General features: G+C 39.6%; 1 pseudogene across 1 annotated transcript; it reads left to right on the plus strand.

Annotated features, from left to right (window-relative positions):
- The first annotated feature begins 14439 nt into the window (after positions 1 to 14439).
- Positions 14440 to 18662, plus strand: LOC148771747 (putative transcription elongation factor SPT5 homolog 1; annotated as a pseudogene). Its single transcript, XR_016030159.1, has 16 exons — positions 14440 to 14654; positions 14923 to 15220; positions 15312 to 15458; positions 15544 to 15702; positions 15810 to 15893; positions 16005 to 16075; positions 16163 to 16520; positions 16614 to 16769; positions 16857 to 16953; positions 17042 to 17090; positions 17172 to 17324; positions 17426 to 17569; positions 17652 to 17754; positions 17831 to 17943; positions 18078 to 18126; positions 18220 to 18662. The product of XR_016030159.1 is annotated as a putative transcription elongation factor SPT5 homolog 1 (transcript).
- The last annotated feature ends 5872 nt before the right edge of the window (positions 18663 to 24534 follow it).

Consider the following 24534-nt stretch of genomic DNA (forward strand, 5'->3'; position numbering starts at 1 on the left):
TGGACCTGCTCCTCCCCTATCCCAAGGTCGCGGGATCGTACGCGAACCTAAATCGAGAGAGCCCACCTTACATATTCCCTCCGTCCCTGTTAAATCCATCCTTACTGCCGATGACATAGCCGACCTTCTCATTCGACAAGGTTTGGATGTGTCCTATGACATAGCCCTTCCGGATCCTACCCAAGACTCCCTACATCCTCCTCTCGGCTTCAGTACTTGGTATTTGGATCAATTTCTTGCGGGCTTATCCCTTCCTATTCATCCTTTCTTTTTTGCGGTGGCAAGTAAATACAAAGTCCCCCTTAACCAATTTCTCCCCAATTCTATCAAATTTATGTCCGCCTTGTAGCACCCCCCTTCTAGTCGGGCGATAAATCGAACCAGTTTATCGGAATATTCATTGAACTAGCGGAAGCAAAGGATCTCTTTGTAATTTTTAAAACTTTGGACTGGGGCAAAAATGCAATTATCAAAACTTTGCATTTTGGAAATCTTTCTTAGGTTACTTTAGCCGAATAAAGGTTTCGTTTGGAAATGTTTCGAAAGGAGGTTTTTTCGTTCGAGTGCTACAGTATCACTATCGGTTTTCGGTTCGAGAAGAAATCAGAGTTTGGAAAGGGTATTTTGGTGAATAATTCGAAAATTACTAATCGAGGCATGGGAATTCCGAAATTAATAAACGGACTATTTTATAATAAAAGTTGAGTATGATCCATACCGGTTTCGAGTTCAAAAGATACGAAAAGGAAAAATACGGAGGTTTAATATTACATCACCAAAAGAAAACCCAAAAACACTTTAGCATCGTTCATAGGTCCTCGTACAACTTCCAAACACCCGGGCAAGACCTCGATCCACTACTCAGTCCATTCCGATTGAGGATTTCTAACGCTATTACCTGCAATTAAAAGGCATCTATATGAGCTATAAAGCTCAGTAAGAAATCCGATGAAATATCGAACTTTGAAAATACGTTATACGTAATATATAATATTATATTCCCATTCTTACCCATGTTCCGTACAACAACACGAGACAATCGGTCAAACCACATAATTCACGAAAACACATCATTTCACTAATCTTCCAATTTAAAAACCACATCATTTCATCCTAGTTGGATACCGGCCCTCTATATCCGAGTTGTTTATTACCCGGTATTCCATTAATCTTCCAATTTAAAAACCGTGAAATGCATCTTTTCCAAAATTATGCTTATGACCCACACATAACATCACAAATATCAATCAAGTGCCACAAAATCACACAAATATCACAATTCACCACATATTTATAATTTGGGCAAAATCCCCAAATTCACACATATAACACACAACCACACACGGCACACACCACATGCACAATCAGCACACACACATGCAACCAACACATTAAAACATCACCGTTTAACATTCAAACCATGCACCCCTTTCTCATCTTTCATTTAACGAACTTATTACCACTTCTAGGTAATAATTCATTCCAATAAATTCTCACAACAATTAATCCACATCCAGGCAGCAATTAAAAGTACAAAATCTCAATTCTCATCACTCATAGTTATTTAATCAAAGACAGGAAAGTAAAGGCACAAAATATAATAAATGACATGCAAAAATGTCCTAATTTCGAAATAATAGCAAACTAATTCCAAATATTCCCAAATTAAATCCTAGAACTCCTAACTGACCCAAATTTCAGATTTTGAAATTATTTTAAATTTTCACAAAGTTTCGAATTTTCTTGAAATAAAAAACTAGAAAATTCCCTTTTTCTTTTAAAAATCCAAAACTCTATTATAACCTTAATTACTTTGAAATCTCTGTCAAGAAAACTTTTTCCCCATGTAATACTTGCTGGAAAACAGATTCCAAAAGTTTAAAATGACAGATTTTTCAGAAATTACAGTTTTGACCCCAGAGTTTCAAAATTTACACATGCAACCACACTAAAAGTTCAAAATCCATTTTTTCATGAAAAACCCCTAACAATCTGAAATTTTACTCTATTAGATGCAGAAAACAAAGTTGAAAAGTTACTTTATGCAGAAATTTCGAAAATTACATATTTCACCCCAAAATCTCTAGATCTATACATGCAAGACCACTAGAAGTTCAAAAATCACTTTTTCTTGCAAAACATCTTTGAATCCGAAATTTTTGTTCAATAAATGCTGGAAAACAGTTTTGAAAACAAATTTAGGACTGACTTCTCAAAAATTACAGATTTGACCCGAAAATCTATAGATTTACACATGCAACCCCAAAAATTTATTTTTCTTGCAAAACCTTTTTGAAATCCGAAAATTTTGGGGTGTAAGTCATATAAATATCATCACGTAATAATGTTACCTAAGGATTCTCGAGTTTAGGAATATTAATTTCGGGTTTTAGGGTTTTCGGGTTTTGGAAAGGCGGGGTGTTACACGCCTTTTTTATGATTTGTCTCGAAGCATGCCTTAACCCGACCGGTGATCTTTTCCATTCAGCATTTGTTATAAACCACTCCCCTTCAGGTTTTTTCCATTTAACTTCTCGCCCGCGGTTGGGACTTTTCAGCGGGTTGTCCAACAAAGTTCAAAATTGGCCCCAAAGATTTTTCTTTGTTCGCCCTCCTTTCCCAGAGGTTTTTCCTACCTCATTTCTGTTAGATTCTCCGACACCCATAGCGGTGTCGGAAGGCTGTAAACCGTTCCTTGCTCATTTGGTAACTCGTGCCCCTCCCGAGCGATGGGATGTCGAGAAATTGATTGCTACTCCCCCTCTTTTTACTCGCTCGGGACTTTGGGCTATGCCCTGCCCTGACTCTCGCTCGCTCGGTACTTTTATCCCCTTTGCATTTATTATGTAGTTTACTCATCATTCATTTATATAACATTGTTCTTTGTCTAGGCGAGATGATGCGAGAAGCTATGAAGGCGGCTCTTGCCAAGCAACGCGCGCAGTCCTCCTCTCGCCAAATTTCTGAATCCACTAGTCATGCTCCTTCGGCTCGCCAACCTTCTCCGGACAGGGTCGTGACCAGCGCAGCTCCGGGAGCCTCTTCCGTTCCTCCGCGAGCTGCAACATGGGAACCAGTTATCGAGTTGGGTAGCGAGAATACTGCCCAAGGTACGCCTGATCTCTTGATTTCTACCGAGAGGACTCCTTCGGGTTTGGGGGGTCCAAAGTCCCTGTGTATGCCTGATAATGAAGAAACTTCTCTCGCCTCCAAACGCTCTCGCGTCCGAGAGGGTGGTTTCCTGTCGTCCTACCATCCTGATATTCCTATGGAGGACCTTCTACTGCACTTTGACCAGCTGAGATGTGTCGAGGATGCTCAGACTCTCGAGCGGCTGTCCCCCGAGCAGAAGCATGCTCGCGTACTATTTCACGCCTCTCAGGTAAAATGGCAAGCCTTTATATTTTATTGCCTCATTTACATAATTCGTTTTACTGCTTACTTAGATCTTGTACTTTAATTGTTTTTTAGATGAACGTGCTTTTGGCTCATGGCTTAATTTGGTGCCGACGAGTCCTCTCGCCAAGACGAAGTCAACCGCCTCAGAAGGGAGGTAAACGAGAAGTCAGTGGAGGTGGTCCAACTGCGAGATTATGCTCGCCAGCTGAAACAAGCTAAGGAGACCTCGGATGAGAAGGTTCAGATGGAAGCCCAAAAATACCGGGAGATGAAATCATCCCTCGAGAGTAAGGTTAGAAGGTTGGAGGCGGAGAAAGAACAGACAATGGCCGTGGCTCGCGAGACCACGAAAAACATGGAGATAGAGTGCATACGCGCAGTGGCACACGAGAGGGCAAAGGGGCTGTATGACACACTCTGCTCGCCCAGCGGGCAACACTTTTTATGCAAGTATCGTGAGGTGTTAATCAACAACTATCCCCTGTCGATGCTCTTTGCTTCCAAAGCTGCCTCCATAGGGGTCGGTTACTTCGAACGTGGGGTTCGTCTGTATGCGGAGAAGAACGGCTATCCCGACCCCACTGAAGTCATAGGCTACTTGCTCGACCAGCTGGGTGACGAGATTCCCGGGTGGGAGGGCAATCCTGAAGAACCGCTCGATCATGATTGGTGGTCACAGGTCTTAGAAGAGATGCTTGCTTCCCTAAACCGCTATGCATCTCACGCTCCCTCCACGGTGGCTCTAATGGACTCGGGTCATCCCTTCATCTCAGATCCTCCCTCTGCCTCAGCACCTGCTCTCGCAAGCTCTGGTCCAACCGAGCCCCCAACTGCTACGGATGTTATTCCTGACTCCTGAACAAGTGTTTTAAAGACATTTTTTATTTGTATTTTTACTATCTTCCTGTATTCCAAAACTCTTGTTTAATTCTCGTTTTTTATTTCTATTCCTGCTATTTTCTTTCGGAGATTTTGTTTATTTGAAACTGTGTTTTGGGCGAGATCCTTGCATTTTTATTTTTAATATGTATTTCTCGTCTTCTATCGAGAGCTTTTGAGCTCGCGTTTGCTTAGTTCTTTAAAGGATATTTTATGAATTTATGCTTTGTTTAGGATCCATGATCCTTGCATTCTATCCCTCTCTTAGATCTCGCGCATTTTTTTTTTTTTACATGCTTCTCGATTTCAATTGAGGATGTTTCTAAGCTCATCCTCTTGCGGCCTCCATGATCCTCGAATTACATCGTGCTCCCGCAACCTCGATGATCCTTGAATTCTATCAAGGATCTTTCGAGCATGTGCTCTCGCAACCTTAATGGTCCTTGAATTCTATCAAGGATCTTTCTGAGCATGTGCTCTCGCAACCTTAATGGTCCTTGAATTCTATCAAGGATCTTTCTGAACATGTGCTCTCGCAGCCTTAATGATCCTTGAATTCTATCAAGGATCTTTCTGAGCATGTGCTCTCGCAGCCTTAATGATCCTTGAATTCTATCAAGGATCTTTCTGAGCATGTGCTCTCGCAGCCTTAATGATCCTTGAATCTTGTCAAGGATCTTTTTCTTTGGCTTATGCCCTAGATGTGCTTTACTTTATACAGGTATATCAAAAAATAGGGCCTTTCATATTGTGCTGTTACGAGGAAAATTGTTCGTCTCTTTTATGCGAGACGAACTACAATATGAGCCTTACATTTATACAAAATATAAGTTTCAAAAAACGGGACATTCTACCGTATTCCCCATTTTATACATAATATTTTTTCAAATGACAAATATTCCAAGCACGCGCCACCTGTTTTCCTGACATATCGCATAGCATATACGCTCCTCCTGCGAGAACTTTTTCCACCTTGTATGGTCCTTCCCATTTCTCCATTAACTTACCCACCTGCTTTAGGGCATCCGCCTGTTTGAGGACCAAGTCCCCTACTTGAAATGCTCTCGCTTTTACCCTTCTATCGTACGCAACCTTGATCCTTGCTTTACTTGCCTCCATTCTGAGCCTAGCATCCTCCCGTTTTTCCAATATTAGATCTAAGTTTTCTCGCAAGCGTTGATTATTAGCCGCTTGTTGGAAGTTCATAATTCTGCTCGATGGCATCCCTATTTTAACAGGGGCCACTGCTTCAGACTCATATACTAGCGAGAAAGGGCTATCTCCCGTTGATTCTTTTCATGTTGTTCGGTATGCCCACAGGACTGCATGCAACTCTTCCACCCAATTTCCCTTTGCTTTTTCTAATCGTTTCTTTATCCCCTCGAGTAATATACGGTTAATTACCTCGACTTGACCATTCGCCTGCGGGTGTGCCACCGCTGCAAATCGCTGTGCTATTCCTAAACCTTCGCACCACTCCCGTATCTTTTTTGAGTTGTACTGTGTGCCGTTGTCTGAGACGATGTTTTTTGGTAATCCATACAGATAACAGATATTCTGCCATAGGAACTTCATAATTTCGGTATATGTGATTTTGGCGACTGCAACGGCCTCGACCCATTTGCTAAAGTAGTCCACTGCGACTACCAAGAATTTTCTCTGACCACTAGCGAGCGGCAAAGGTCCTACAATATCAATCCCTCATTGTGCGAATGGATGTGGTGATGTGATGATCGTCATATCCTCTCCCGGAACATGGATTAACGGCCCATGTTTCTGACATTTATTGCATTTCTGGACAAACTGCATTGCGTCTTTCCTCATAGTTAGCCAAAAATATCCGCTCCTAAAAACCCGTGTTATTAGGGCCCTTCCCCCGGCATGATCGCCACAGCATCCTTCATGGATCTCTCGCAACACATATTGACCCTCTCGTATGTCGAGACACCGTAGATGCGGTCTTGTATATCCTCTTTTGTATAGAATATCCCCGTCGAGACAAAAATACTTCGCTCGCTGGTTCAGCCTCGCTATCTCTCGCGAACTCCCTTGACTTTTACCAATCAGATGATTTCTTATTTCCGTTCGCCAATCCTGCACTCCCGTCATTCCTAATATTTCGTGCCCAACCTTCAACGATGGCTCTCCTACAATTATCTGAATTTTTCGCGACTCGCAGCCCATATCCATGCTTCCTATTTTGGCCAGAAAATCTGCTCTCGTATTTTCCTCTCTCGGGATTTGTTTCAGATCTACCCCTTCAAACTCCTCCATAAGGACCCGCGCCATCTCGCAATAACTATTCATTCTGCTGTCCTTGGTCTCGAACTCTCCTTTTATTTTCTAGACTACTAACTGTGAGTCTGAAAAGATAGTCACTCTTCTTGCACCTGCTATCGCGGCCAGTTTCATACCATGTATTACTGCCTCGTTATTGGAAGCTCGAAATGGTAACTTGATCGCGTATTCTGCTTCCTCGCTCTCGCCTGCCTTGTGTAATACCACTCCTGCTCCGCTCCCCATTGAATTAGAAGCACCATCCACAAACAGCCTCCATTCTGCCACCTCACTAACCCTTGTAGTTTCTTGCAGGAAATCCGCCAGAGCTTGGCCTTTGATTGCCAACCGCGACTCATATTCTATGTCGAATTGCCCCAACTCGACTGCCCATTTCACCATCCTTCCCGAGACATCAATCCTTCCTAGTACTGTCTTCATCGGATGGTTAGTTCGGACTACTATGGTATGCGACAGGAAATAAGGCCGTAGTTTTCTAGCTGTAGTTACTAATGCTAGCCCGATTTTCTCGATCTCAGTATACCGCTCCTCCGGTCCTCGCAACAACCTACTCGCATAATACACTGGACTTTGCTTTCCTTCCTCCTCCCGAATGAGGACCGAGCCTACTGAATATTCGCCCACGGACAGATATACGTACAACTTTTCTCCCGCTTTAGGCTTGGTTAACAACGGTAGCTGAGCGAGAAGCATTTTTAACTGGGCGAAAGCGACCTCCGATTCTTCTGTCCACCTGAACTCGGCACCTTTTCTCAGTATTTTGAAGAAAGGGTAACTCGCCTCCCCGGATCTAGATATAAATCTGCTTAGAGCCGTGATCCTTCCCGCCAGTGTTTGAACTTCCTTAATGTTCCTAGGTGCTTTCATGTTGATGACCGCCTGAACTTTCTCTGGATTCACCTCTACCCCTCTCTCGGTGACCATGTAACCGAGGAACTTGCCCGTCCGGACCCCGAAGGCACATTTATTTGGGTTGAGCTTCATTCCATACTGTCGTAAGGTATGGAAAGTTTCTTCAAGATCTTCTAAGTGTGTTCTTGCTTCTTTGCTTTTTACCAGCATGTCATCCACATATATTTCCATGTTTCTTCCTAACTGTGCTCAGAACATCCGGTCCATCAACCGCTGATAGGTTGCGCCCGCGTTTTTCAGGCCGAAGGGCATCAGCGTATAACAGTATGTGCCTGTTGATGTGATAAAGCTTACTTTGGCATGATCCTCTCGATCCAGAGGTATTTGGTGGTAACCTTGGGATGCGTCCATCATACTCAGCATTTCGCATCCTGCTGTTGAGTCTACGAGTTGGTCGATTCGGGGGAGAGGATAATAATCTTTAGGGCACGCCTTGTTGAGATCTCTGAAGTCAATACACATTCTCCATTTGCTCGCCCCCCTTCTTTACTAGTACTGCGTTGGATAACCAAGTGGGAAATCGTATCTCCCGAATTTGGACCCGCCATTAACAACTTTTGTACTTCCTCCTGGATTGTTCTATCTTTTTCAGCTCCAAAATGCCTTCTCTTCTGCTTGACTGGTTTGGTCCCTGCTTTGACATTCAATCTGTGAACACTAAACGACTATCGATTCCCACCAAATCCTTTGACGAGAATGCGAACACATCCAGGTTGTTGCGCAAAAACTCTATTAATTGTTCTGCCATCGTGGTATCCATATCTCTCCCGATTCTAGTTGTGCGACTATCATCCTTCTTGCATAGCTGCACAATCATCAACTCCTCCATGGGTCGCACGTGGTTGTCCTCCTTTTCGGGGTCAATTTTAGGATGAGGCTCATCCCTTTCCATCATGTCAGCTCGCCCACTATGAATGGTATCTATCCTCCCAGTTCGCCTTAATGCATCGTAATAGCACATTCTCGCGGTCTCTTGGTCTCCCCGCACCTCTCCGATCTGATCTCCCATGGGAAATTTTAACTTCATATGGTAAGTAGATACCACGGCTCGGAATAGATTCATGGACGGTCGACCAAGTATCATGTTGTAAGTGGAAGGGACATCCAATACTAGGAAATTTATTGACCTATTAGCTCGCACAGGCTCCATACCCAGTGATATGGGCAGGCAAACCTCTCCCAGGGCCTGCACCGTCTCGCCCGAGAATCCCATTAAGCTGGTCTCCACATATTTCAGCTCAAAATTCATATTCATTTGCTTGAAACAACTGTAAAAATGACGTCTGCAGAACTCCCTGTGTCAACTAGTATTCGCGCAATGTCGAAGTTGGCCACCATGGCTGTGATTACTAGGGCATCGGTGTGAGGCTGCTGTATCCCCTCCTCGTCTACCCGTCCAAACATGATGGGAGGGACTTGCGACACCCTATGCACCTCCGCGAGCTGTGACTCCATCTTGTATAATACTTGTAAATTCGCTCGACTTGTCAGATCGGCAGCTTCCACCTCTCCGAAAAGCTCTCCAGTTTCCCTTAATTGTCTTAGATGGGCCATCCGAGCCCTATTTGAATCACCTCCTGAAGGTCCTCCGTGTATCATATGGATAAACCCTCATGCTAAGGGTTGGTCCTTCCTCTCGCCGGCCTTCTCTCGAACATTCTCTGACCGGTTAGCAACAGGCCGAGTATGCGGGGCCAATATGCTCGCTGGAGGCTGTCCGGGTTTGACAAACTCGGGCAATTTTTTTGCCCGAATCAGCCTTTCTATCTCGTCTCTAAGATGCTGACATTCGTTCGTGGTATGTCCATAATCATTATGAAAACGACAAAAACTTCCCGCGACCGGATTTTTCTTGGGAGCCTCGGAATAGGTGCGAGGCCACTTCAACTTGGGATGGTTCTCGATGGCCATCAAGATCTCGGCAGGAGGCGCAACCAATGAGACATAGTTCTCGAATCGGGGGCCCACTGTTCTTTCCACCAATCCCTCCTTTTTGATTAGAGGGATAGGTCTTTGCATTTTCTCTTCTCGCATTTCCTTTATTTTATCCATTCCTTTATCGACGGCCTTGCCCTGTTCGACCTCCTCAGCATTCATATATCGCTCCGCCTTTCTTAATAAATCGTTAAACGAAAGAGGCAGCTTTTTAGATATAGAGGTAAAGAAATCTCCAAGTCGCAATCCCTGGGCTAAGGCATTGATTAGGACCTCCTCCGAAGTTATTGGCACCTCCAAAGTGGCTGTTATGAAACGCTTAATGAAACTTCGTAGATGCTCTCCCTCTCGCTGTTTGACCGCAAAGAGGGTCAAAGTACTTCTCTTCTGCTTTTTGGAGCTCGCAAAATTATCGAGGAAAACAGAGGCGAGTTGGTCAAAACTGCCTATTGAGGCGGGCCGGAGCTGACTAAACCACGCTTGAGCGGGTCCCGCCAAAGTGGTAGTGAACACCCTGCATTTTACTCCTTCCGAAAAACGATGTAGGTCTGAAGTGTTGTTAAATCTGCATAGATGCTCGCTAGGATCCGTGGTCCCCAGATATTCGTACGTGACTGGTCGAAATGAACCAGGAAGTTCATCATTCAGTATTTGTGCAGTGAACGGGCTCCTCTTCGTCTGAACATGCTCTCGTGACTCTTCTTGAGCGAGCGTCGCGTTCAGTGACTCTCGTTCCACAGCAGGCTCCTCATCGGACCTGTCCATGTATTTCAAACGTCTTTTCGTGGGCGGCAACCCCTCGTGCTCTCTTCTTTCACTTGGCGATCCACCTTGAACTACAGCTGTAAGGAGGGCCTGGAGTGATTCCATGGTTATAGTTACCGTGGGACTGGCAGCTGCAGGATCAGGAGTGCGCAAAACCTCTACCTGACGGGCAGATGTACTTCCCAGGTAAGGTCCTTGTAAATCAGGACAAGGTGCTGGACTAATTTCGGCCTCTGTCGGATCAGGTTGGCCAGCCCTCTCGATTGGGGTATCCATTTTTAGATTTATTTTGGACTGGAAGAAGGAGAAAATGATTTTGAAAGGAAGAAATGATGCTTTTGAGAAGGTTTTTGGCTATTTATATTTGAAACGTTCCCACAGACGGCGCCATTTGATTCGTCCGAATATGTTGGTGGATCTTCTAGATTCTGCAAATAAGAACACATAAAAGAAAAACCGGGCTGATGCCGGAGTTAGCACTCCGAAGGCCAAGTCAGTATATTTCTGGTTTAAGAGATACTGAATATAAGTTGTATATTTTTTTGTTAGGAAAAAGGATAATCTCAGTTGAATTAACTTCTTACTATTTATAGGAAGAGCTTCTAATACCGGACTCCTAATACGGATTCCACTTCTCTTTGTTCGGTTTTAAATCTCACCTTAGGGCATTTATGATACGAAGTGTTGGGTAGTAAGTGATTTGGGATATGATTTGGTTCTTCTTTGAACCGTTTGAGCCTTTCAAGCCTACCCTTTTTATCGAACTTATCCTTAGAACCTTGATTTGAGCCTCGGAGAAAAGGTGTTCTTTCTTTTAGCCAATATGTAGAAGGTAGAAAAGTGGAGATTTTTGAATAATTATCCCTTGTAGTCCGGTCGAAAATTCTTATAAGGTCATTCTTCTTCTTCGAAAAAAAAAAAAGATAGATATATATATGTACATCTTTATATATATATATATATATATATATATATATATATATATATATATATATATACATATATATATATATATATATCTAAATTCTTCGATAAAAAAAAAAAAAAAGAAAAAAAAAGAAGAAGATATTAGAAGGGAGAAATAAGGATTGTGTTGAAAGAGGCAAAAGTGTAGACGTTTGAACTTTTGAGAATCGAGTTTATTAAAGTCCTTAGAGGTGAATTCATTGTTTCAAACGCCTATCTTTCAATTTTTGGCGTAATCACCTCAATTCAAAAAAATTAGCCACACATACCCATATTACCTACCTCGGACCAAAGAGCCTAACAATTGAAAATCACAAAGTCCCAATGATCCCAATAGCTTAATATTCAATATTAGTTGGAGTCAAATATATGCATGTAAGTATAAATTCTTTCTATCTTTAACTTGCAAATATTGGATACTTGAAGCAATTGTATGATTTGTGGTTTTTGGTAATAGTGAGTGACTAAGTACCGTTGAATGTTAAGCTTGCGAATACCTAGGAATTATCATCATAATTGCAAGTTCTGAAAACGCGAAGTTGACCAATTGATCTATGTAATGAGATGTATAGTCGAGTTTTGTGCTCATAAATTGATTTGACTTGAGGACAAGCAAAAGTTCAAGTTTGGGGGTGTGTTAAGTGTATATTTTTACACTTAATTGTACCTTTTAATTGGAGCTTTTGGTGTGTTTTAACGATAATTGGTGCTTAAAATGGTTGTTATTTGTATTTTAGGTACAAATTGAAGAATTGGCAACTTATGGGGTAAAAACTACAAATTCGGAGAAAAAGTGGGCCAAAAGTGAAAATATCCAAACTCTGAAGAATTAAAGACCGGACGGCCGTCCGGATTTCAGAGCTTATTCTCGCACGGCCGTCCGGGGTTACGAGGTGGCGCAGTGAAAGAAGTTTAATTACACAAGGAAACCCGCCCTATTATATTTTTGCACCCTATTTAAAGGCCAAATAGCACACAATTAGGAATCTATCTTTATCTTTTCTACACGCGATTTAGGAGCACAAGAACGGCGAACGAAGAAGAAGACTTGACGAATCTTCATCATAGTTCTCCTCTTTATTTTTATTCATTGTTTTTATGGTTTTTCGTATTTTTATTATGTTTTTCGTAGCGAACATGAGTAGCTAAGTTTTTATTCTGGGATTTTGTTGGAACCCTATGTGGTAATTCGAACCTATTTTTCTACTTATATGCAAGTTTAATTCTTCGATTATTTCTTCTATTTTGATCTTATTTAGCGCATGAACGTAGCTAATTTATGTTACTATTAGTTATTGTTAGAATTGATTGACAGATCGTTTTAATAATTAGAACAGGGATAGAAGAGCCTTCAAGTAGTTTTCACCGAATGTGTGTGTTGATTGCATGTATTATCGTAGACATACAGATAATACCTTAGGTAGCCGTTTTCAAGACTTGTTATTTAATGCTTTATTCATACTAGGTTTGCATAGACATATAGTGAATCGTTTATGAATAATAGACTTATAATACACGCGACAGCTGGTTATGAGTAATTTCGTGTCTTGGGTTAATAATCGGGAATCGTAACTTGCATGATAGAAGAATAATTGGGTGAAGAATTATCGCATAGGGGGAAGATAAAATCCTAGATCCGTTTTATATTGATATTTTCTCGTGTTTAATTGCTTTCTTAATTAGTTTAATTTATTTAGTTAATTAATTTGACAACCCTGCGTAGGCTGGATAAAAATCATAATTGTTAGGATTTGGTACTTAGGATTAGGTAATTTGCGTATTCCCTGTGGGATCGACATCCGACTCTCACGAGTCCACTTTACTACTTGTTTGCGATACGTGCACTTGCGTGTTGGTATTTAGCACCCAACAATAGGCCCAGAACATTGATTTATCAAATCATCTAGTCTGTATATTCTCTGTTATTCCTGACATTTGAGAAGACACGCATTAAATGTAAGTCGGCGGTGTTGCTCTACTTTTCAGATAATATTCCTTGTTCCCGTCCTCTCTTTTTGGCGAGCGAGAACTTCCCTTTCTCTCGCCCTGGAGTTGACTCTCGCAAGATTTCAATTATCGGGCCATTATTGGGCCTTCTTTTAATGGGCTGAAATAATTAATTTTTACCGAATCAATTACGATATCAATACGGATATAGATACCGATACAAATACCGATACTCATACCAATACCAATCATTACCAATACCAATCATTTGCACTAAAGTAATTTTGTTTTGTTTTGATTTAGCAATTGCAGCTTAGTGAAAGCCATTGATCCCCTCCTTGAAGGTGTCAAAAATTTGGTTGAAGTTACATGTGCAGCAGTGTTCAACAAACTGTATACATTACTATACATATAGTAACATGTAGTTACATATGCATATATTTGTGTATTTTCGATTTGTATTTTATTGGTTGTGACGTGATTTATAATAGAAATATTGAAATTTGCATTTTTTTGTTGGGGTTTATGAATTTCTTCTGTATAAGCCAGTATTCGTGTGTGTATACAATTGATCGACTAAAAATATGGGAAAAAAAGACGAACATAACTACGAATTACTATAGGTACCATAGTTACATGTAGTTATTTTCAGTACATTAAACATACTTTTTGAAAATAAAAAAAAAAAAAAAAATAAAAAAATAAAAAAATAAAAAAATAAAAAAATAAAAAAATAAAAAAATAAAAAAAAAAGTTAATTTTTTTTATTTTAAAATAAATAAATATATATATATATATATATATATATATATATATATATATATATATATATATATATATATATATATATATATATATATATATATATATATATATATATATGTATATATATAAATTTAACAAACGGGTTTGTTATTATTAAAGAAGAAATAATAATAAATAAATCAGCGAAAATGATAAATGCAGGATCAGAAATGCTAAATGCAATTTGGCCGAAAATTGCTTATGAGGGTAGTATAGTACTTTCGCTTCTCCAGGGGGTATGTCAAATGATGATTTGGGCTTGTGTTTATCCCTAGTTTATTTGGTGGCCCCAGGCCCAAATATCACGGCTCGCATTCCTCGTAAGGCCACGTCAGCAAAAAGCTTGAATTAAAAAAAAAAAAGTCGATATATTATTTCCACGTGTGTAAATCGAATTAATGCTCCTCTCTCATCACATATAAATAAGAGAGAACCTCTCGCCAAAACTTCTATTCGAAAACTAAAAATTTCCTTAAAACCTTCATCAACTATTTTCCACGCTACTTGCGAAGAAACCCCAAATTATCAACCACGATGGCGCGGCGGAGAGACGACTACGCGGAGGAAGAAGACGACGTCGACTACGACGGCAGCGGGAAGACGAAACGCAAGAGGAGCCGATCGGAACTTATAGATGATTATGCGGAGGAAGACGACGACGATGAGGAAGAGGACGAAGATGATGAGGATTACGGCGGCGGCGCCGGAGGAGGGAAGCGGCGTAGGAAGGCGGCGTCACAGAGAAGAAGGTTAGGGTTTTTTTTTTTTTTTTTTAATATTTTCTATTTAATCATAATACTCTCAGTATATAAAATTGAACTCGAATTTTGAGTTAATACGCCCAACTGTTGTTATCGATTGGAATAAGAGAAGAAACAATGCGTGATTTTGCAACAATTGCAACACTGATCAATGATTCTAATTCGTTTTTAACATGACATTGGAAATTTTTGAGGAGCTTCAAGTTGAGAATTTATTCTCTTGTAATTGGAATTTTCTGAATTGTTTGTGTTTTAGTTCTGTACTTTGGCTCATATTTGCTATCATCCTCTGTTATTCTTATGGCCTTGGATCTTGTTATATAGATTTTATTGTCGACGATATACGTGATGAGGATGATAGACGAATTCATCGTCGTCCATTGCTTCCACGAGAGGATGAGCAAGAAGAGGACGTTGAGGAATTCGAGAGAAGAATTCAGGAGAGGTATTCTAAGAGCCTTCACGTTGAGTATGACGAAGAGGCTACAGACGTTGAACAGCAAGCTCTATTGCCGTCGATTAGGGATTCTAAATTATGGATGGTGAAATGTGCGGTATGATTGACGAAATTCTTTAATGTGTGAATTAAATGAAAAAGATTTATAATGATACAAATTAATATGATCCGTTTTTTGTGCTACGTAGATTGGTCGTGAAAGGGAAATTGCAGTTTCCCTTATGCAGAAGTGTATCGATAAGGGATCCGAGCTGCGAATTAGATCTGCCATAGCAATTGATCATCTAAAAAACTATATATACATAGAAGCAGATAATGAGGCCCATGTAAAGGAGGTATGCATCAGTTTATAACTTTTATTGTACTTTTTCTTCTTCAGATTCTTTAGGTTGTAAATTTACGGAGAATGTTTTGCTACAGGCTATTAAGGGTATGCGTAGTATATATCCAGGTAGAATAATGCTCGTACCTATAAAGGAGATGACAGATGTTCTCTCAGCCGAAAGCAAATCACTCGATATTTCTAGGGATACCTGGGTGAGAGTGAAGATTGGTACATATAATGGGGATCTTGCAAAGGTATATTTTCCCAGCGGTATTTTTTTTTGTTGTTTTGTTTCCTGTTTTCCTTTATTTTGTTTCTTGGTTTCTTATGGCTGATTCGTTTATTTTGTTGTAAATGCTAGGTTGTAGATGTTGACAATGTCCGGTAGCGAGTAACAATGAAAGTAATCCCGAGGATTGACTTGCAGGCCCTTGCTAATAAACTGGTTTGTATTTGTAATTTGCTATTTAGAGTTTTTAAATTCTTGACCATTATGAACATTGCTTATGTCTTCTTTATTCTATTACACACACATGACATGCTGGCTTTGTTTCAGGAAGGGAGGGAAGTTCCAAAGAAGAAGGGATTTAAGCCACCTGCCCGGTTTATGAGTATCAATGAAGCTAGGTATAGTTGTTACAAAATCTTTTTATTTGTTTCTTTCACTCTTACTTGCTTCCCCCCGAAAGTTGACTTTTTCATTTCTTTGACCAGGGACCTAAGTATTCGTGTAGAGACTAAACGAGATCCATCTTCGGGTGATTCCTTTGACAAAATTGAGGGGATGATGCTCAAGGATGGTTTCTTGTATAAAAATTTCTCACTGAAATCGCTCAGAACTCAGAATGTGAAACCTACTTTTGATGAACTCGAGAAATTTCGGCAGTCTGGTGAAACTGGGGATGGTGACATGTCATGTTTGTCGACACTCGTTGCAAACAGAAAGAAAGGTCATTTCATGAAGGGTGATAGGGTTGTAGTTGTAAAGGGAGATCTTCAAAACTTGCAAGGATGGGTGGAAAAAGTTGAGGAAGATTTTGTACATATTAAACCAAACGAAAAAGGCCTTCCTGTGAGTAAAAACATAATTTAGCTTTTCCACACGTTATCTTGAATTTTATGTTTGGATGGTGATAATAACCACATTGCACGTTCTAATTTTCAGAAAACTCTTGCTATAAGTGACAACGACCTCTGCAAGTACTTTCGAACCGGAAACCATGTAAAGGTCGTATCTAGTGCTTCAGAAGGTGCAACTGGTATGGTGGTTTCAGTTGAAGGTCACATGGTGAACATAGTTTCAGACACAACCAAGGAGCTTGTATGTTATCTTCTTAAGTACTTTAGTTGTCCATTTTATTTTTCTTCGTGCAAGTACTGACTCTTTTGCTATTTTTGCTATACGCAGTCTCGTGTCTTTGCGGACAAATTGTGGAAAGCTCTGAAATAACATCAGGTGTTACTAGGATCGGGGATTACGAGCTTCATGACCTTGTGCTACTTGAGTGCCTTTTTTCTCTTTCATGAAAATTTTATTTATTTTCCAGTTTTTCACTATTGGGTTTTTTTAAATGAAAGTTATTAAACGTGCAGGGACAATAGCTTTGGCTTGATTATACGTGTGTTGAGCGATGCTTTCCAGGTTAGCCTGAATAAATAGAAGCCAACAAAGACTATTGATTGGTTTGTCGTTCTATTAACTTGCTTTATGGTTGCTACTCAGGTTCTTAAGGGTGTTCCGGAATGCCCTGAAGTTGCCCTTGTGATGTTGAGAGATATTAAACAGAAGATATTTAGGAAGATTTTTGCAACGGACCAATATAAGATCACAATATCCGTGAAATATGTTGTAAAGATTCTCGAGGGTCCGTGTAAGGTGCGCTTCTCAAACCTTACTTACCGTTTATTAGTAAAAATTAGTGTTTTGGTTGTATTGAGATGATCATATAATATTCAACTCCATTACTACTTTTTCAGGGGAAACAAGGTCCGGTTGAACATATATACAAAGGAGTCTTGTTTATTCATGACCGTCACCACCTTGAGCATACTGGCTTTATTTGCGTTACATCCAAGTCTTGTATGGTTGTGGGTGGATCTCGTTCGAACGGTGATCGCGATGTATGGATAAATATTATTTTCGTGTTCTCGAGTTTTCACTGACTTTGATTTTGACTTTGACATTTGACTTTTTTCTATTTAGGGTAACACATTGATATCGAGATTTGCGCATCTCAGAACGCCATCTTGTGCCCCACAATATCCGATGAGACCACCTAGAGGAGGCCCTGGCCCCGTAAATAATTGTAAGTAATTTCTATAAAAGAAAATTAAATTTTCTGCATTTTTTTTATATTTATAATATTAACTTGAATTGGACAGTTGGAGGGAGGAATGGAGGTGGTGGAAGAGGTTTAGTTGGAGCTGCGGTTAAAATTCGTGTCTTCCATTATAAGGGAAGCAAGGGACGAGTAGTAGAAGTTAAAGGTTCAACGGTTCGTGTTGAATTAGAGTCGCAAATGAAAGTTGTTACAGGCAAGTTTTTCTCCTCTCAATTTGCCTTTCTTTTTCTTCTTGATTTTTTTTGACTCCCACGTAATGATATTTCGGTATCGACAATTTTGTGCAGTTGATCGCAGTAATATTTCGGATAATGTCAATGTTTCCACACCATTCAGGTAGGCTTATAAATTATAATAATACTTGGAATATTTATTTATTTATTTTTGGTTTTTGGATTTTAAGGTTTCTGATATAATCTTTCAAATTAGGGAAACATCAAGATATGGTATCGGAAGCGAGACACCTATGCCGCCTCGAACTCCACTGCATCCGTGTATGACTCCTATGAGAGATTGGATGGTTTCGAGTCCTGTATAAAATCTGTATAAAATTGATCGAACTGATGCATCCGTGTATGACTCCTATGAGAGATTGGATGGTTTCGAGTCCTGTATAAAATTGATCGAACTGATGTAGATCTTTATTTATTTATTTATTATTATTTTTTAATCTCTGACAAAAAAAATTAAAGATCGGAACAAAATTCCACTATTTTGCCATAGTCAGAGATATTCCAAGCTCACTGGCAAATCTGCTAAACAACAGCAACAATTTGTTATTTCTGTCATTATAAAAAAAAATGAAGTTGATAAGCTTTATATTATTGTTGATACTTATTAAACATGCAAATATATATTGAATGTTATTTCAAGTGGACATATATTATCTGTAATTTAACATATTTGTTACAGAATTTAAACTACACTAGTACTTCACCCCACGGGGAATTCATCATAAGAATAAATATTTACTTTTAATGTATATAACAAATTCAGTCAAAATAAGTGAAAAAAAAACAAAATACCGAAGGTTAAATTTGCGTATACAAAAGGCGAGTACATCGTTACCATTACCGTGACCATTACTATTACCATTACCAATACCAACACCAATACCAACGCCGTTACCGTTACCATTGCCATTACCATATTATCATTGCTATTATCATTACGATATCAATACGAATATAGATATCGATACAAATACCGATATTCATACCAATACCAATCATTACCAATACCAATCATTTGCACTAAAGTAATTGTAGCACCCCCCTTCTAGTCGGGCGATAAATCGAACCGGTTTATCGGAATGTTTATTAAACTAGCGAAAGCAAAGGATCTATTTGTAATTTTTAAAAACTTTGGAATGGGGCGAACATGCAATTATCAAAAATATAAGTTTCGACGGCAGGTTTTTAGTTCAAGTGCTACAATATCACTATCGGTTTTCGGTTCGAGAAGAAATCAGAGTTTGGAAAGGTTATTTTGGTGAATAATTAGGAACTCACTAATGGAGGTATGAAAATAGCAATTTACGAAACTGACTATATTATAGTAGGGGTTAAGTACGATTCTTATAGGTAACGAGTTTAAAAGGTACGAAAGGGAAGTATTTAGATTTAATATTACACCACCAAAAGAAAATAACCAAAAGTCTTTAGCATCGTTCGTAGGTCCTCGTACGTCTTCCAAAATTCCGGGCAAGACCTCGATCCGCTACTCGACCCATCCCGGTTGAGGATTACTACTAACACTACTACCTGCAATTAAAAGACATCTATATGAGCTATAAAGCTCAGTAAGAAATCCGATGAAATATCGAACTTTGAAAAATACGTTATACGTAATATATAATATTATATACCCATTCTTACCCACATTCCGTACAACAACACAAGACAATCGGTCAAACCACATAATTCACGAAAACACATCATTCGCACATAATCACGTACTTATGCAAAATGACTAAAATGCCCTTTTATGAAAATCATGAAAAACACATTTTTCGTTTTATCGGATCCGTGAAAGATTAATTTTTGTACATGAGCAATAAACCTGTTACGAGCCCGCTTTCACTAAGTGGAATCAAACCACAACACACATCATCCTAGTTGGATACCGGCCCACTATATCCGAGTTGTTTATTACCCGATATTCCATTAATCTTTCAATTCAAAAACCTTTTAATGCAATTTTTCGAAATTATGTTATGACCCACACATAAACATCACAACTATCAATCAAGTGCCACAAAATCACACAAATATCACAATTTACCACATATTTATAAATTGGGCAATAATCCCCAAATTCACACACATAAATACACAACCACACACGGCACACACCACATGCACAATCAGCACACACACACTCACACATATTCACAGCACACACATGCAACCACACATTAAAACATCACCATTTAATATCAAACCATGCTTGTAAAGCAAGCACCCTTGGTTCACCTTTCATTTAATGAACTTATTACCACATCTAGGTAATAATTCATTTCAATAAATTCTTACAGCAATTAATCCATATCCAGGCAGCAATTAAAATTACAAAACCCCAAATCTCATCACTCATCACCATTAAATCAAAGACATAAACATAAAAGCACAAAACATAATAAATGACATGCAAATTGTCCTAATTTTGAAATAATAGCAAACTAATTCCAAAAATTTCCATATTAAATACTAGGACTCCCAACTGACCCAAATTTCAGTTTCCGAAATTATTTTAATTTTCACAACGTCTCGAATTTTCTTGAAATAAAAAACTAGAAATTTAATTTTTCTTTTAAAAAATCAAAACCTCTAATATAACCTTAATTACTTTGAAAACCTTTGTAAAGAAAACTTTTCCCCAGTCAATACTTAATGGAAAACAGATCCAAACTTTAAAAATGAGAGAAGTTTCGGAAATTGCAGTTTTGACCCAAAAGTTTCAAGATTTACACATGCAACCACACTAAAAGTTCAAAATCCACTTTTTCATGAAAAACCCTTAACAAATCTGAAATTCTATTTTATTAGATGCAGAAATCGAATTTGAAAAGTCACTTTATGCAGAAATTCCGAAAATTACATATTTTACCCCAAAATCTCTAGATCTTCACATGCAATACCACTAAAAGTTCAAAAACCACTTTTTCTTACAAAACTTCCTTAAATCCGAAATTTTTGTTTAATAAATGCTGGAAAACTGTTTTGAAAACACATTTAGGACTGACTTCTCAAAAAATACAGATTTGACCCAAAAATCTTTCGATTTACACATGCAACCCCATAAAAGTTAAAAATTCATTTTTCTTGAAAACCCCTTTTTGAAATCTGAAATTTTAATGCTTTTGGCCAATAAAAGTTGTATCTACCCACTACCAACATAGATGATGCATGCAAGAACAAGAATTGAACAAGAAACACTTCTTTTCCATTTTCCCTCAAAAAGCCCTAAATTTTCGAAATCACTCCCAATCTTTAGAAAATTTTGAAAACCATTTTGATACTATTGATGCCATTTAATTGCAGCAAGAAATCGGAATTTCTTACCTTTATGGAATAGAAAATAAAGGGATTCAAGAAGGCTTCAAGAAATTCCAATATAATGGAGATGTGGGTTTTATGGAGTTCTTGAAGGAACTCAAGAGATATTGCAATGGAGAAGATTTAAAGATGAGAAATATTTTGAAAGACTTATGGTGGAAAGATGGAAATTTTGGGTAATATTTCTTGGTGGGATTATGGTGGTGTTTGCTTTGGCCGAAAGAAAAACAAGAGAGAGAGAAGAGTATTCTTCATATTCTTGAGTTGGGAGAATAATGAAGATGAGTTACGGTAATAGGATTAAAAGAGAGAGAGAGAGAGAGAGAAATAGCTTAGTCATTCTTACTAGGGGGTGATTAGTAGACAAGTGTAGTGGCTATGCCACACAAAAGGAGAAAGTGACAAGTGGAAGAAACATGCAAAATATAACTAATTTATTTATTTAAAATAAATCCAACTTGCATTGCTGCTCCAAAATGTTGGGTCAGCCCAATGGTCTTGAAGCCCACAGGTCTTCTAAGTCCGGGAATCTTCAAGCCCAATATCGGGAATGCCGAGAGTCCTTGCCATGCGTCCGAGGTAGTCGAAGGGATCGCTCCACTCGTTAACCTACAAAACAGTTGAAAACACTAGGTGACACGCCGGGGGTGGCCCGACGATTATCCTCCGACGCTCAAGTCAGAAAACTATCACAATATAAGCAAATAATATTAATTAATTGCCTAAATAGTGCTTACCTTATTATGTGATTGATAACACATATTTATAGGTGGAGTTTGGTATGGTTTTCTTGTAGAAAACCAATGTGCGACAAACAACATTAGCTTTCTTCCCATAAGCTTCTCATAAAGTCCTTAATTAAGGCCTTTGTATTGGGCTTTTCCTTTTAATGAGCCTCTTGGGCTTTTTGGGTTAAAGTCCAATTATGCACATCATTAAGCCCCCCACTCCCAGGTTGAGTCACGGGCCCGTGGGTCTGCCTGAGAGTAATTAGGAATAGTCGCTCGAAGACGAAATAATTTTCTTGTTTTCCTTGAGTTTCAAGGTGGTAGGAAATTTTGAAGTCGGCTACAGGGATCTTGCAGAGGCGGGCGCTACAGTTAGACGATGATAGTTTTTTAAGGGAGGCCCATTTGTTGTACGGCGGCGATCAGTCGCCAAAATTATTGGAGGAAGTTGTGATATCCGTTGGCTTTGTTGCCTAGTGAAAATCGCGCATTTCCTAAAGAATGAGTTATGTTTCAACTTATCCGGCAAGGCGGCATCCCTTGGATATATCGCCTAGTGGGGGGTCCGTCTCTCGTAAAAAATGAGCTTTACTTTATCTTTTTAGCGGGGCGAAACCCCTTGGCTTTATTGCCTAGTGGGAGACACGCATTTCGTAAAGAATGAGTTATGCTTCACATTTTTCGGTGAGACGGTATCCCTTGGCTATATCGCCTAGTGGGAGGCTCGGCTCTCGTAAAGAATAAACTTTTACATTATTTTTTTGGGTAAGACGGTATCCCTTGGCTTTAACGCCTAGTGGGATGTCCGTATTTTTGTAAAGAATGAGTTATGCTTCATCTTTTTCGGTGAGGCGGTATCCCTTGGCTATATCGCCTAGTGGGAGGCTCGACTCTCGTAAAGAATAAGCTTTTACTTTATCTTTTTAGGTAAGACGGTATCCCTTGGCTTTAACGCCTAGTGAGAAGTCCGTATTTTTACACTTGGTGGTTGATCAGACCCTTAAGTTTTTTATGCTGGAAGTCTGCCCGTTTACCTAAGTTTTTTGTGGTGGGTAAGACTTCCCTGAGCTTTAGTTGCTCTATTTTTTGGAGCTTTGGGAAGCGAGAAACCAAGGTTGGGGTTGGCCAGACCCTTTGTGATCCTTGATATCTTCCCCTTTAGCTATTTTTTGAGTCAATTGATTTTTTGTTAAATCGATTGTAGTTTCCTCGAACGAAAACGCGTAGAGAAAACAAATGGTTGATGTAGAAATTACGGCGGCGGTATCCCACCGGCTAAAATAGTTTATTAAGAATCATGCTGGCGGTATGCCTTGAAAATATTGTGCGGGCGGTATGCCATCGACTTATTGCCGAAAAGAAATTACATAGGGCCCGCGTGGGGCAATAGTAAATACTAAGTAAAGTATTTCTTCAGGATTGCGATTGTTCTAGGAATTCTCTCAAGTGTCTGTTGTGGACAAGTGTTCCGAGCACTCTCATTATAAGCTGAAAACACTCCTCAGTAGTGTGGCCTCGATCTCTGTGGTATTCACAGTAATCATCCAAATTTTTTTTGTTTTGGATTCTCCTTCATCCATCTTGATGGTTGAAGAATTCAGTTCTGCTCTGCGATGATCATTATGTCAACAAGCTTATCCTTGAGAGGTGAGAACTTCTCGAATGTGCGATTTTTGGCGGGACACCTCTCTTCTTTTCTATTATAGTTGTGGCTTTCCTCATCGCGCTTTCGCTTAAGGGGTACCCTTATCTCTGCAGTCTCCTCAATCCGAAATGATGCTGCTCCAAAATGTTGGGTCAGCCCAATGGTCTTAAAGCCCACAGGTCTCCTAAGTCCGGGTGTACATCTTAGTGCGATTTATGAGCTCTTCTAGGGTCATAGGGGGCCGGCCTGCGATGTACCCTTGAAAATGAACATGCTTCAAATTGTGTTACTGTATGTCGGTTAACATTTCGGGATTAAGGAGGGGCACTTCATGTACTGCTTTGACAAATTGTTGCAAGTAATTCATGAGCGACTCTTCGTCCCGCTGTATGACCTTGAAGAGATACGACCAGTTTTGGCGTATTTCTTGCTTACAGAGTATTGGTGACGGGAAATCGTCGTTAGTTGATCCAGATTGTCTATGGACGATTCGGGCAAGCCGTTGAACCAAATTTGTACCTGATCAGCTAGCGTGGTCCGAAATATCTTGCAGTGAGCTGCGTTATTAAGACCGTAGAGGTCAATCTTGGCGTAAAACTTATTTAAGTGATCTTGGGGATCCCCGATTTCGTCGAATTAGGGGAGATTGGGATCCTGAATCCGAGAGGCAACAGTTCTTCCATAATAGCAGGAATAAATGTGGGTAATTCGGGTGGACAATGCCCTAAAGTGAGCGGTCGTCGACCTCGAGACTTCTCCCCGAGGACTCTTTTAATTGCAGTCGTCGGAGCCTGGTCGATGCCTTCTTGCTTAT

The sequence above is a fragment of the Erythranthe guttata genome, chromosome 3 (assembly GCF_056151865.1).
Source record: "Erythranthe guttata isolate IM_541 chromosome 3, IM_541, whole genome shotgun sequence".
Classification (NCBI taxonomy): domain Eukaryota; kingdom Viridiplantae; phylum Streptophyta; class Magnoliopsida; order Lamiales; family Phrymaceae; genus Erythranthe; species Erythranthe guttata.